This window comes from Betta splendens, chromosome 21 (genome assembly GCF_900634795.4).
Source record: "Betta splendens chromosome 21, fBetSpl5.4, whole genome shotgun sequence".
NCBI classification, from domain to species: Eukaryota; Metazoa; Chordata; class Actinopteri; order Anabantiformes; family Osphronemidae; genus Betta; species Betta splendens.
In genome coordinates, this window is record NC_040899.1 from 10,737,594 (window position 1) to 10,753,228 (window position 15,635).

The 15,635-nt window shown below is 48.4% G+C and overlaps 1 protein-coding gene and 1 long non-coding RNA gene across 3 annotated transcripts in view; one reads left to right on the forward strand and one right to left on the reverse strand.

The window, feature by feature from the left end:
• The window catches only part of LOC114847230 (receptor tyrosine-protein kinase erbB-4-like), a 170,513-nt gene that overhangs the window by 61,186 nt on the left and 93,692 nt on the right, over positions 1-15,635 (forward strand). The gene's annotated exons all lie outside the window — the stretch shown is intronic.
• On the reverse strand, positions 7,075-7,747 carry LOC129603464 (uncharacterized). Its single transcript, XR_008693338.1, has 2 exons — positions 7,616-7,747; positions 7,075-7,528 (listed from the first exon to the last, which is right to left on the reverse strand). It is a non-coding gene; the product is annotated as an uncharacterized LOC129603464 (long non-coding RNA).

A 15,635-nucleotide genomic window follows, 5' to 3' on the forward strand; every position in this document is an offset into this window, starting at 1 on the left:
ACTTGCTCCTTGAAGCTGCTCAGGGTCAAATAGTTAACATCCAAATTGTAAAGTAAGACATCGGGTTTAAATGTCTGATTGGACGTGATCCAGTCAGACGCTTAAACCTGCATGTGAGGCCGTAAAGGTTGAGACAAACAGTGTTACCTCATGCCTGGTTATTTCTTTGTTGGAATGTTTACGCTCAACACATTATCCTTCTTCACAAAACCACACAAATACCATAAAGCGATTCCTAATGTTCGTACTCAAACACCCTTAATATCTCACAACACACACACACACACGCGCGCGCGCCTCTTGCCTTTTTTTAATAGGGGCTGATGAGCACTTGAAGCTCCTTTGAATCAGCCCCCCATCTTTAACCTCAAGGACAACTTGACACTGGTGGTGGCCTCTGATGAAACAGCAGATCTGAGCTTTTTATGGTACGACGCTGTGGTAGCAATAGCCTCTGAAAGGCATGAATGCCTGTTTTGAGGCTATATCCTTCCAGCCATTTGACTATGCCCTTCATCAACGCTGATTCTCATAGATGAACTGAGCTTCTTTTTTGAAGGAACTATTGCATATGTTTTTTTGTATGCACCATAACAAATATTGTGAGCTGAACATATTTTCCAGGCAAAGGTCCCAACAGAGTTAAACTTGGAAAATGACAAATGTTTATTCAGAATATTAGGTGCTGCTGTAAAACAAGGCTGGAACAAGTCTCGAGTGAATCTAAAGTAAACTCTAAACCACGGCTCTTGACATATTAATAGTAAAATATAGAACAACTGATGAAAATGATTACAGACAAATCATTAGATCACAAACCTGGACCCACAATATCACACGGCTCCGCCTTTTGAGCAACAGCACGTTAATGTACTTGTGATTAAGATGAGGTTAGTGGAAAATCATTTATTCAAGGGGTTTATTTGTGTGTGTGTGTGTGTGTGTGTGTTTGTGTGTGTGTGTGTGTGTGTGTGTGTGTGTGTGTGTGTGTGTGTGTGTGTGTGTGTGTGTGTGTGTGTGTGTGTGTGTGTGTGTGTGTGTGTGTGTGTGTGTGTGTGTGTGGCAAACCTCTATTAAATGTCAACCAGAAGGAGCTGATGGCACAATCACAGCTTCAAGGGTCTCACCTAGAACGGCATTTTAAATGATAAGGCTTTTAACTGAAGCTTACTGATGCATCCGCTCTTTGTCTTCTCCCATAATAGTTTTTGCACTCACGCCGCTGCGCACCCAGATGAAGCAGGGAGGAGTAATAACCATGTAGATGGGGTCATTCTGCCCCATGCGTTATGATGTTTACTACAGTCATTTGGAGAAAGGAATTGCTGCGTTTGCCACTTTTCCCAGTTTGTGTGTAGAAAACTAGACAGGAGTTATCAACATATGTGGAGGTTTATATACAGTAAGTGTACACACTCAACTTTGGATATTTGGGATGAAGTTTTTTTTATGCACTGCTTTGAGTTAAAATTCAAAATGTGCTTCATTCATTGATGCCATTGGTTTGACTTGGTGCTGAACTTCCTACCCCCCACAGTGCTGGCGGAGGGAACTTGTAATTCTTTCTCAAAGTCATTGTGGTGAGTTTTGGGAGGTGGTGGATGGTTTGGAGTGGCAGCGCAGGCCAATGATAGAGATAGCTGTGATTGCCTAGATCTGACGCCGTCTGCTTTGGTTCACAGCCAGCTTTGTGGTTTGACTTCCAAACGACTTCAGCTCCAGATGTTCCCTACATGCCGTGTGTGTGTGTGTGTGTGTGTGTGTGTGTGTGTGTGTGTGTGTGTGTGTGTGTGTGTGTGTGTGTGTGTGTGTGTGTGTGTGTGTGTGTGTGTGTGTGTGTGTGTGTGTGTGTGTGCGTGTGTGCGTGTGTGCGTGTGTGTGTGGTTTCTGGCTACTTATCCGTGCACTTGATCATAGAGCATGTGGACCGATCTCGTAAGGTCAAACGTAGTAAAGATCTTTGAGAGATTGACAAAGGCCTCCACTAATGAGAAGTATGTGTAAGTAAATGAAGGTTTGTACCATTACAACAACTAAACTTTGTATCTTTAGAAAGGAAAACCAGACAACATGTTCGTACCCAACTTTAACAATAACAGGAATGATTAACAGGAATCGGATTAGGACTAAAGTACCTTAATTACTGCTAGTCGAGAGCCAGCTGAGCCTCTTATTGGTAAAATGCACCAGAATGAGAGTTTGCCCAGCAATTCTGAACTCATTTGTTGAGCAAGACCTAATTAGCCTTTGCTTTCTGTGAAGAACTTGCAGGCACTGGTTTCTCTTTTCTCTTTTGGTTGTACCAGAGGTACAGTAAGGGGCTTGTTTTCACTGCAGCTTTGCATCAGTGAGCATCTGATGTTTCCTGACTTTAAATTAAGCACATCAATTAAGTGCAGCACTCATAGGCTCTTATACACATGCCTACTGTAATGTGAAGTGGTCCATTGACATGCACAAGCACGGTCAAGTACACTAAAAAACAATGCAAACAAGACCCTTTGCATAAAAAACATTTACATTTTAATCCTTCAATCCATGTATCTACCAGACATGGTACAAATGTCATATGTAACTTACTGTTATTGTAATGCGACTATTTTAGATTTATATTTAAAAGTCAACAACTTTATTTCCCATGGCATGTTTTCCACTTGGCTTCAATCAAGGCATAGGGTGTGTTAACACCACTGGAAAGGCTGCAGCTGCCCATCGGACCCGTTGTCAGGGCAATTAGTTTGATTTGATTGGTTCAATGCAAATTGACATTGGACGAGGGTAAAGCACATAAATCCCAGCGTTAAGCAAAATTTCGGGGCGGCGTACAGAGAGAAGCATTCTTTGTATTGAGGAGAGAGAGGGAACTTGACTAAGTTGCACAGCTGGAGACGAGGCTTGTGCATCCAGATGTTGTAGCATTGTAGCACAGCGCTAGCGTAGGGCGAGAAATCCCTGAAAAAAATCCAATAGCGTTTAGAGCGGCATTTAAATACCGCTGACGCTAAAATGTATTTGACAGGCGCAGTCCATCAAATACACTTATGTCATGAATATTACGACAAAGGAGTGTGTTCCCGCGTGTGTGAGAGCGACGCGGGGAGAGGCAGACGCGGGGAACAGCTGGGTTTGAATAGGAGGAGGAATTTGTCTTAAACAATCTTCCCTTTGCAGGTTTGCTGAAGCCATGCTTGCAGTAATGTGTTTTTGACTCCTATTGACTCTGAACTGCATTTCATTGAGCACTCCGCAATCCATTTCCCTGCGTCGCCCCCCCCCCCTTCCTCCCTTCACTTTCTCTTCTTATTGCATCTCATCAGCCATAAGGGAACAGCCCAACTGCTGCCGTGATGCCACTCACGGCCAATGGACCCTGACAGGTTCCAATTAAGTTGGAGAATGTAACGCATGAATATTAGAAAGTACTCTGACACAAACATCATCCCTTTTCTTTTGTTGCATTATGCAGCTTGTAGTCGGGGTCTCCACTGGTCCAACCATTTCCATAAAGTGGCTTTCTCCTCTGCCTCCCGCTGTCTGACGCTTCCTTCCTCACCTATCTGTCTGCTAGCAGTTGTAAATATAGCAGGCGCGCTCATACAAAGTCTCATTTAAGGCCCGGGACGTGGTTTTGTCAATTGGCTCGCCTCTATTTGGCTTCCCGTGCTCATTCCAATAAACATTTGCAGGTGCAACAAAAGTAAATGGAGACTCGACGCAGGAGAATGTACAAATACGTGCGCGGCTCATTTCTGTGAATTATATCAGCGGCTGAACAGCTAGAAATTGTCATTTTGTCAGGCAATTAAATCTGAATAACAGCCGCTATACGACACCGTTTTCAGGCTGTCTCTCTGCCCGTGTGCGTGCGCTGAAGACCGAACTGGCAACCCGGGGCGCTGCCGGGCTCCGTGGCGGCTGCATCGACGCACGGCTCGGCGGCGCCGCTCCATTCGGACACACTTCCGTCGCGCCCGCGCTGAATGAGAGCGCTCCTCCCGGCTGCCAGCTCCCGCAGGTGTGTGTGCGGGCGTCTCACGCTGCGAGTGCCACGGGGCTGAGCCAGGGCTCCACCGTTGGGCTGGAGACCATGTGTGACCTCGTCCCAACCTGGCAACGCGCTTTGTCTTCCTGAGAGGAGATGCCAATCTCACAGCCTGTCCTACTGGAAGTGTATCTGCCCATTAAGGCTAACTTCCTTTTAAATGGGAGGGAAGGGGAAAATGGATTAAAAATAGAGAATCTGATATGATCTACAGGATAACATTTTACAATCTTCATATGAAGATGCTTTAAACCCCCCTTAATGAAGAGTGGCTTTAAAGCGGGGCCGTTGCCTTCATTCTAGCCTCTAATAAACAGCTGACTTAGTTTATGTTTGCCGCTGCTGCCATTTGTCCTCATATACTCCAATTGAGATGCGTCATAAATCTTTGGAATGACATTGCAACACATCCACCCCTTCGCTCCGTCATATTAACGGTGGCGAGTGTCAATCCACCTGACATTTCTTTTTCTTTTCTGTCGGCGCTCTTTTAGAAGATCCGACAGTGATGACCCGGCGTTGTTCTGTGAAACAGTGAATGCAAATGTTCCCACTGCTGTCATCTTATTGGTCTTATTGGTCGGTATTGCTGCAGATCTGAAAACCTTCCAGGAGCTTCTGGAGTTCGTAAACTGCAGATCTGCTGCAGCTTTGTTTGTAAAGAGAAATGAGGGAACCTTCCAAAACGGTTTCTCCTATAATGGAGTTTGTGATTGGGATAAACTGGCCAATTGTTTGCCCAGGGAACTCATCACTGTAGGGTTTATATTTACCCAAAAAACAGTGGAAAGATCTTTGCATAATGCTCAAAACTGTATTAGATGCAGGTTCGTTCTATTTTGCCTCATATTCATACTGAGCTTCGAAAAGTTTGGATGCCTTTTAGTTGGACTGTACAGTAGCAGGACTCGGGTTTACATGCGGAATCACTGACGCGAGTCACATCCTATAAATTACGCCACGGGAAACCGGCGCGTCCCGAATATCAGGATCAATTACATCCACCGGCCTCCACTGCTTCTCTGATGGTGACGTAAAGGCGCGGCGACGGGGGCTCCGCCGGGGTCACGGCCGCTGGATCGCCAGGAGCCAGAGCGTTGGCCCGGCGCAGCTTGTACGGCTCTGCGTGCGTGGATGTGATGGTCCGACGACACCAGCGAAAAAAAACAACAAAAAAACACTGCAGAGGACACATAATATTTCATGTTCAAAGGCATTACACATATGAAGAGGAGCAGAAGGAGCCCGATGTATGTTTGGCCCTCGCGGCTAAAGGAACAGTGGCTTGTGTGTGTGTGTGTGTGTGTGTGTGTGTGTGTGTGTGTGTGTGTGTGTGTGTGTGTGTGTGTGTGTGTGTGGAATAAAAGGCTTGTTCCTCCTCTTCTTATTCCCCATCTAGTCCCAGAGCGAGCGTTGAGTGAGGGCCGCTGAACGCCAGAACAACAGGCATCGCTTTGTCACCTCAAGGCCCAGAAATCCACCGGGGGAAATGTGTCGCTGGTGCCAAAGCTGAGGCTGGAAGCTGCCTGTGCCTCCGTCTTCATTACCATAGGCTGTGCGGTACTTGTCGGTGCTGTGATGGGTTCGCGATACATTCAGTGGATAGAATGAGGTGTTCGGCTCCGGCGCCGTCTCTCTAAGTCGTCCTGTCGGATTCCCGGCTTGGGTTTCTTTGTGTTTATTGCTCCTTGTCTTGTGCCTGCTGGTCAATATTTCTCTCCTTTTGTGTTTCCATCTGTGCGCTTCGCTCTCTAAACCCTATCAAAGCAGCCGAGTCCATCACCGGAATGACAAAACTGTATCTCCACACACACACACACACACACACACACACACACACACACACACACACACACACACACACACACACACACAGGTTGTTAGTTTGGCCAGGAGTGCTTCAGTGGTAATATGTGGTCTGCTCTCTAATGTTAGCTTCAACTGGAGGTGGACCTCAACAGCCTCTTAATCTTTGGAGCGCGCGCGCGCACACACACACACACACACACACACACACACACACACACACACACACACACACACACACACACAGCCATTTACTCTAAACACACAGGCTCGGGCTTGTGCGTTTGTCCACAAACACAGAAATGAACACACTCCCGATTGCTCCGCGTTCCCTGCATCGCTCGCTGAGACCAGTTGACCCCGGCACTGGGAAAGCGGTCCCGGTAATGGGATCAGTGGTCGCTGGCAGAACCTTTCACCCACAGTCTTGCCACACACGCTCGGAGTGAGTGGATGAGAGCAGGGCTGCGATGAAGAGCAATCTGCGACGGGAGAATAGGATCGTTTAAGGGTGTTTTTCCTCCAGTGACAGACGGCTCCTCTTACATGTATATCACACAGACAGATGTGCGACTGAGGAAACTACCTGGGATGAATCCTGAATTGTTCCTTTTGTCGTGAGGCAGATGTGGCCTCATTGTCTGGACACATGACCAATTCTTTGACAGATTCAGCCTTTACACGTCGGGTTTTTTGCCATTCCTACAGGCCAAAGGACCACTTTTCCAAGTATTAAAGCAGATTTGTTTTATTGGAAAAGAAAAACGCTGGTGTTGTGGGTTGAAGATCCCCTTTTTTACGCTCCGCCGTCGCTACCGCACAACGATAACTGAGCGCGAGGCAGGAACAGCGAGGTTACACACAAATTTAATTAGACGGAGAGAAGGGCAGCGATAAAAGAGAGCGAGAGGGACAACACCAGAGGGGAGGCTGACTCACCCATCACCACATTCTCCTGCTTTTTTTTTTTTTTCCTGTCGGGCTTTTAACTCATTGGGACATTTTTTTTTAGTAAAAAAATAACCAGCGAACAATGTTTTTGGGAGACAGAAGGCGCCTGAACAGGTGGCGGGGCCGCTCTCCGAGCATCTTTCCACCACCTCTCGGTCCTGCGGCTCCTTCTGGCGACAGAAGGTTACAGGCTTTGGTGCCATTAGGAGATAAAACGCCAGCAACCATGGGCGAAGCCTTGGACGAGGACAAATTTCATACAAGGATCCTTCGTGTTCTTTTTTTTTTTTTTTTTAATCAAATTGAACTGCGATTTGATGAGGGCATCCGTGGCGCGGCGGCGCCTGGACCCGTTTTAGGCTTCAACTAATTGGAAAAACAGTTGAATAAACACTTAATCAAGACACAGTTCGTCTGAGATGCAAAAAAGTCGCATGCAGTGGTTCCGTCGTTCTTTTTTGCTGAGCGGAGTGGATGGATTGGGGCAGGCAGCGTCGGCAAACGCCCTCTGCGGCGGCCGTGTCGCGAGTCCGACACGCGGCCTCCATCCACGGCCCGAGGTGCGGCCGCCGCTCGCTTCCTCCGACGGCGCCGCGGCAGGAAGTGTCACCGGGACCGACGTTTGAAGAGGGGAAGAAGAAGTTGACTGCCCGTTTTCTCCCCCGTCCTCGCTCACAGACGCCTCTAACGAGACCCCCCGAGACCCCGCGCTGCATTTTAGCGCTCGATCTGTTTTAAAAGTTATAAAAGAACAATGCATCATGCATGGGACTACTCGCAATGCGAGTGGGTGGGAGTCTCCTGCTTATTGCTCACCGTCTGCGCCCGCGTGGTGACTCCTCCTGTGGAGCAGACAGCGTGTACTGTGCCATAGCTCGCCGGCGGCCGCGGGTCTGTCTGCAGAGAGTGTAACGGGGCGAAGCGCACAAACAAACGAGGGTTGTGCGTCTTTGCTGTTTGTGAAGTTTAAAGTTTAATTTCATTACGCAAATAGAGAGCGTCGATTCAAACGCTAGGTGTGTGTGTGTGTGTGTGTGTGTGTGTGTGTGTGTGTGTGTGTGTGTGTGTGTGTGTGTGTGTGTGTGTGTGTGTGTGTGTGTGTGTGTGTACACGGAAACCAAGAGGTGAACAACGAGGAATATTTACAGTACACCCGCGACAGAGACATCCCGAACGGCGTGAAAAGTAGATTTACGGCGCGGCGATCGGCGCGAAATGTCGACGGAAGCCTCAAAGAGACACAAAAGGAAGGAGGTAAAGCTGTGAACAGAGACGCGGTTCGGGCCTTCGGCGCCGCTCGTGCCCGACGCCGAACGTCTCACGCCGACCGGTGTTCGATTAGCGGACAAGTGTTTGGCGCCGCCGGTGTCTCGATCCTGTTGTGCTTTTCAAAATAAAAGCGTTTCCCAGCCGCTGCTCGAACGGTTCCAACTTTTAACGCGTTTGATGCTTGTGTCTCAGAACTCATATGTGCGCTCTCTGCAGGACTGTAACAGCTACTATACGGTAGAGATCTATGCTGGGGGAGGCGAAGGTGCACAGCTCTCGTTGCTCAGCATGTTAAAAAGCAGCTTCATGGGGTTTTTTTTTAACTCCCGCCGACTATCGTCATCAATTAGCGTAGGGTTGTCAGAGGCGGCTGCCATCTTGCTGGCTTTAATGCGAGCTTGTGACGGCGGGGAGGCCTCTCTCTCTTTTTTTTTTTTCTCTCTCTCTCTCCTCCAGTTTTTGTTTGAGGTGAAAGCAGAATGAAACGCCAGGCGTCACCTGGCGAGCGAGCGTTTGATACGAACGTTAGCGTTGCAAAACATTGCTCCGGCGCCGTCTCCGCGGAGTCTGTGGCAATCTGTAAATAAGGAGACCAAGGGGGAGAAATGTCTAATCGTCCTTGAAAGGGATGTGCCACCGTTTTTTAATATCTTCTGCCCCGGTGCCCAGAGGTATTGCAGCAGGGTGGGAGGAGCGGAGGGGGGGGGGCTGTCGGTGCCGGGTGATGGGGCATTACTCTCGCGCCATTGACTTCATTACGGTCCCTCTCACATATCCATCCCTCACCCTCTCTAAATGCCCTTGCCAGCCTCTAATTCATTTAATTCCTTGATTATCAATTCTGACGCCATTCGGGCAGAAAGGTCAATACTTTTCTGGGGCGCGCACCTGAACTTCACAAGTGACTCAGGAACGAAGGAAGCTGTAACGCAGAGAGCGGATGGAAGACACGGTCCACTTACACAGAAACGCGGGGAATCGGGTGGAGTACGCGTCAGCACGCGCGAGTCCGCGAGGAAGAGAAGAGCGCGAGCACGGCCCCGCGCTCGCCGCCGACGCCGCTTGCTCGCTCTCGCTCTCCGCTCCTCGCTGACGAGATCGAGGTTGCCACGGCGTGACTGCACGCGGCGGGCGCGCGAACGAGCGCTTCCTCCCCGGGGAGGCGCCGTCTGACTGCGAAGGCGACGTGACGGCTCCGCTCCGGGCGGCCCCGTAATCAACCGCCACGCCCACTGCTACGCGCCGCCACGCCCACTGCTACGCGCCGCCACGCCCACCGCTACGCGCCGTCCAGAACTGCTTCCGGTCAGCTCCAGGCCCCACCAAGAGCTGGATGTGGTTTCTACTTTATAACGAGTCACTGTCAGACATGTTGTTGTATGTTTATCACACATTGACCTCTAATTAATAGTTTCTGAAACGTTTTATTAGTTCAGAATCCAAGCTCGTTATATTTAGTCCAGTTTGCTATGATATATTCCAGCGTGACCAGATGATTGTGAACCACCCACGTTCATGTTGTGGGATAAACAGTCTGGGCCAGTTTGTCATGCTGCAGCACTTCACTGTAGATAAAACAGTTTTATGGTAAAGTGTGTCTCGATGCTTGATCTGTGTGAAAGATGGGATCCATCATAAATCTGCAAGCTGCTGTCTGGGATGCGAGACTCGCTCTGTATTCCAAGAAGCTGTCACTTCGGGTGAACACGTACAGTACTTGAGCATCTTGTTTAGTTGTGTGTGTGTGCGGTGCGTAAGCGAAACAGACAGTGTGTGTGTGTGTGTGTGTGTGTGTGTGTGTGTGTGTGTGTGTGTGTGTGTGTGTGTGTGTGTGTGTGTGTGTGTGTGTGTGTGTGTGTGAGAGAGAGAGTTAGCGACTGTGTGGCAGGTGGATGGTGTGAGACATGAATCCATGCTTACTGTGTGTGTGTGTGTGTGTGTGTGTGTGTGCTGAGTCAGACACGTGAAGAGCACCGGCTGCTAATCCTTAGCGGAGCATATACACACACTACTGGAGTAGGAAATGTTTACAAATGGTTGAAACAAGCTGTGACTCATCACTTTGGGTTTATAGCAATTATTATAACATCTGCATGTGGAATTGAATTATTAAGCAGCTATGGAGCTAAAAGAATGAAGTTCATGTTATACGCGAACCCAGGATTCTTCCAATTTAAAGAGGTGTGGAGTGAAATAATGGGTTTGTAATCCACACACTCAGGCTCAGATCGGTCAGAATAACGCGGTTACTCTCGGGTCTGTGTGTGTTTGGGTTTAGGTAAATCAGCTGATCTGCTTTTGGTAATCCTCCTGTACAGTACACACACACACACACACACACACACACACACACATCACTCTGATGGCGGCGCGCTTGGTGCGCTCACCCTCCCCTCCCTGCCCAGGTGCTGAGCGCCAGGCACTTCATTAGCCCGGCTCAGCAGATGGATGCCGATGGAAACAGGCTTTTTGAGCTTCATTCTTAGTGACTTGTTGTTCATTAAAATCAAATTATGTGTCAGGAGGCATAACTTGTACGTGCACTAGTGCAGTTATTGCTCAACAAGGTCTTTGTCTTGCATCAGTGCGCGTCTGCGGTTGTCTTACACAGTCTGCCAGACCAATTTTGCTCATTGTGCTCATTCCGTGTACCTGACGGCTACATTTGTGACAGTGTGTTTTTTTTTTTTTTTTTGCTACTTTGAAACTCTCAGCAGTTTCTGCGCCTGGTGTTTAGTGTCACACGAGGGTGTCCTAGTGCTGACGAGTGCCACAGTGTGATAAGAAATTAATTTTTAAGCAGGAGTGGTGATACTGCTTTTATGAATTTATGTAGCGAATTCATATTTTTCTTATCGTTGCCCAGATTATCTCGATTGAATCATAAACTCTCTCGATAGTGTTGTCTTCACACGGAGGACAATTAAAAACGGTGCAAAACTTTGCTTGCTTCCAACCGCGCTGAACTTTGCCTTTGAGTTGAACCCTGGACATTTGATTGACATTTGAGTGATTGACAATTAAACCAACCTGAATCCCAGATTCTGACTGGCATCAAATGCAGAATCAGGGGACGACGAACCACTGCTACTGACAGTGAGAGTGTAGTTAATAATCGGACACAATCCATGTCCAGCGCGGGGGTCGGGTTCTTGGTCATAAACCCGTGCGTCCCCTGTGTGCGAGCGTGCAGTGAGCTGGCACCGAGTCAGGAGACAAGTCATTGATTTGGCTAAAACACCTGCTACGGCTGTAACACGCCTTCACGCATCTCCGTCCAATCAATCACTTAGTCCACGGCGCTTTTAGCATCAACTGTTTCCACCATGACTGCAGCTGCGATAAAAAAAAAAAAAAAAAAAAAGACGGGGGCGTAAATGTAATTGCAGCTGATTCCAGCCATATCTCTGCCATTATTGAATTAGTCAGCAGGGGCGAGTAGGAATCAATAGCAACGTTATCGCAGGGCCCCAGGTGAGCAAGATATAAAGAGAAAATCAGGTGTGACAACATCTCCTCAGTCATCAATAGAGTTGCCTCCTCTCATTTTCTTGCCATCGACTAGATATTGAATGCTGATGAAGGAGGGAATTGATCCTCTCTCTTGCTTATTCTCCCTTAGAGGTGACTTAACATGGGCGGTGAGCAAAAGGCAATCGGAGGAAATGGGTGATGGACCCACGCGAGGGAACGAAGGGGGATTGAGCAGTCCAGGAAGGAGCAGAGCGGAGCCTCTGAGGGAAACCTGAACCCAGCTGTGATGGAACTATTAGCGGCATCCGTGCTTTTGTTTATTCTCTCATAGTCATCTGACGCAGGCGATGGAGGTATTTAATATTAAAGCGGCCTCGGTGTCACTCGGGCTGCGCGGCACCTTCTAGCACCTACTGGCCATATTTCATCCCGGCACATATACGCTGAGTGCGTCAACAGCTGTGAGGCAAAAACAATCTGTGAAATGCATAGCGGGCCGCGTGATGGACGACATATAAACAATTCGAAATCAATCAGAATGTTAAACGTGTTCCAGCGCGTCACCGGCTTTTTTTTTTATGGAGAGTCAATTTCGACCAGATGACATTTTTATTTGCGCGCTCGCACCTCGATATTCACGCCGCGTCGCCAGGAAAGGCCCCCGCGGAGAGTCCTCGGGCGCTGTCAGCCAGCAGGAAAGTTAGACCATCAAAGATAATTGCATGCTAATGTCCAATAAGCCTCGTAAGTCGCTGCAGATAAGTGTGGCTGCCAAACAGCCTTGCCGGGGGAGCGCGCATCTAATCCCTTGGCTGTGGCCGGGGAAATGAACACTAAGCTCCTCCGGCCGGCCGCTCGCGGCGTGGCGGTGGAAACAGTCACGCGACGGCCGCCGGAGCACGATAATGAATGAGCGCGGAGCCGCCCAGATGTGTGCGTCCTAACGGAGACGCATCTGCACGGCTGTGTGAGCGATTAGACGCGGGAGCGGGTCGGAGCGGGGCCGCTCGAGTTCACCGCGTGATGAAGTTTGTGCAGAAAAGCGCCTCGTTGCGTCGCGGCGCCGCAGGTCCATCACGCGCGCGCCCCTCCGCTTTGCGGAACACTTTGTTTACGCGGTGTCCTGTACGTGGAGAGCGGCTAATTAGAAAATGCCACAAAACAGAGCGGGCGCCCCACTAATCAAAACCAACCCAGTGAACTCTCGCTTTTGAGAAAGATTCTTAATGAATTATATTCTTTATCAGGCGCGTATTGATTTTTGTTTTGATTAGAGTAAAATGGTGTGAGCTGTCCTTGTGCTTTCAAAGCAAATAATAGTGAGGCGCCACTTCATCGGTGGTAGATGCGTCTAAATGAGCAGATGCCTGCGTTTTTCAGCTGATGCCGCCGCCTCCGTCGCGCGCTCTTGAGTCTATTTTCCCTCAGTGCGGAACAACTGCGATTGCGTCTCGGGCTTTCCGCGTCCGCGCGCTGCGCCTGAACGCACCGCTTGCAACTAGATGCTGAGTCTGAGAACAAATGGAATCCAAAATGCTATTTGTCTGACCAGTTCGGCGCGAAACCCTCAACGACGCCGTGGCCCAGTGCATCACGTCGAGGGTCTCGCTCGACAACGGATTTCCGAAATAACCTCCTCATTCTCATCATTCCTGCTCCTCGGAGCAGAAAGAAAACAAAGTGTTTGGATGCTTCAGATCTGGGAGCTCTTGTTTTAATAGAAACACTAGACTTGAAATTAAGACAAAGCTGACAAGCCTAAGTAACAGCCCAGATTACTGTATGTTGTTTCTGTCCTTTTATTTATACTAAGTATTTACAGGCTCTTGTGCAATATCTATAAGTAAAGGGACATTTTTGAGTCAGTGTCAACAAAATAAACTGGTAAATAATTCACAGTAAATGTGACAGCAAACAACATTGCATCCTGCTGCAGCTTGGTGATTTATTGTATTACAAGATGTATTTACTTTCTCCTCTAATAAGAACGTAGATTACAAACAAGGCCGGATTCGCTGGCCGCGTCCCCCCCTGATTGCTTGGCCCCGCGCGCCGGCCCATCTCTCCTCAAGCGTCGGCGCCCGGCTATTTACATTCATCCGCTAAGCCTTAAAACAAATTATAATCGATCTGGGGCGCGATGAAAAGGACGGCCCCGCTGCAAATTAAAAGGAGCGCGCGGTGACAAGGACAGCTGACTCTCAAGCCGCTTATCCTGAAGTGTGCGCTGCAATAAAGAAGCCCGGGCGTCTCATCCATTGAGGCACGCACCACAAGCAGGCAGAGCTGGAGGGTTCCAGTTTGTCCATAACTGCTGTTATACCGTTTCTGCTGAGAACGCCCGCATTTCATTGATTTTTGACATCAGCAATGTTGGAAATGTCAACAAATTCCAGTTTCGCTTTGGCTCCATAGGAGCCGCCCCAGTGAAAGGATAGCTGACATTCCTCACCGTTGTAACAAATAACAAACCAATAAAACTCTTGAACTATAAGCAGTTAGACATTAAAGACTGGGGTGAATGATGCCACTGAGATGCACAGATCTAATATTATCACAGTTTGTACAGTAGAGGAACACAACACTCTGAATACACTTATTGTACCAAACTCACTGTCTGTTCTCAGTTCGTGCTCACTGGTTGATTGCTGTCGTAATAGAGTCACATTTGGATTTCAGCGCCATTAGAATTAGTGGGAATTAGCTTCGTCCTGGTTAAATGTTTTGTATTCAATCCATCTTCTGACCGCTGAGCTTCCAAACGTTTCCTAGCAGGGAAATCGACTGGGATCAAAAAAAAAAAAAAAAAAAAGAAATCATTTACAGCAACTCGCTGCACAATCAATGTACTCAGAGAAATACATAACCTCGGAGGCACACGTACAGTAAACACAGAAATACACAATTGCGTTCATTCTCCACCTGTGGAAAGGATTGGGCTGCAAAAGCCGGCTGAAAAATAATTTTCCAGGCAAGCGAGCGAGGCAATTCCAATGCAGCAAGGAGGAAAAGAGACTTTTTTTTTTTAATGGGGAAAAATGGGAGTCAGGGGAAGAGTTAGCAGTAGGAGCCAGGATAATTGATGGCGACTGTTTGGGTGCGAGATTAAGATTCATGGGTAGGACCACACGCGTGGGCTGGGAAGCAGGATGAACTGGAAATATGAAGGATGCGGGAACACTTTGGACTCGTCCACTTAATTGATAGAATGTCGTCCTAACTCGCTGGATGGAGGCCGGAATAGATTCCCTCCCCTGCACCTGAACTGAGAAGGACACACCGAGAGGCGTTAGAAGCCCGGAGGCAAGAGAAGCAGGCTTCTGTGAGGCGGGTCAGCGGTTCCTGTCCCCAGACTGACTGGGGAAAAGGCTTGTGGGGAAGGAATGCGGGTTTCACACCCCCGCTCCTCCATTAGTACCCTTGAGGAGCCTTTCAGCGGTGTGCTTAACACACAGCTGCCCCGGTGGCGTTTGGTGCCCAGCAGTGACAGAGTCAGCCCCTGCTGTGAACGTGCCTCTGTGAATATCAAGTACGGTGGCACTGGCGTCTCCCCTCCCCCGGATACAAGAGCGCTTTTATAGACACATCGCATCTTTAATACCTTTTCAGTAAATTCACTTTTTAATGCTCGATATGCAGTGAAACCCGCCGCTCCCTTTGCATGGAAATCATCTTTCTAGTAGCAATTTGCGAGTTCAGCCGTGGTAAATATTTAACTTACTGAACGGATTGTGGTTCACACTGTAGAGAGATACAGTAGGAAATACAAAGGAAGTCATCCAAAAAACAATCCGAAAGGAAGGGAAAAATTAAATTGAGGGTAGACTAGGGTCGGAACCTGCAGGCGGTGAGAGGAGAGAAAGCTATGGACAGATGTCAAAGGTTGGATTTGTAATATTTTAGCATCAGGGAGTCGGCCGGATCTCGTCCTTTCAAACTGCAGTATAGAAATGAAGCATATCTGTGAGAGCTCTGGCCTCTGGGCTGATCATTGCTTTTGTATTGTGTGCCACTCATCATATTTAGTCATAGGGAGGATATGGAGAAGTAGCAGTGATGAATATGATAAAGAAATAATAGGAGGTGGGATGTG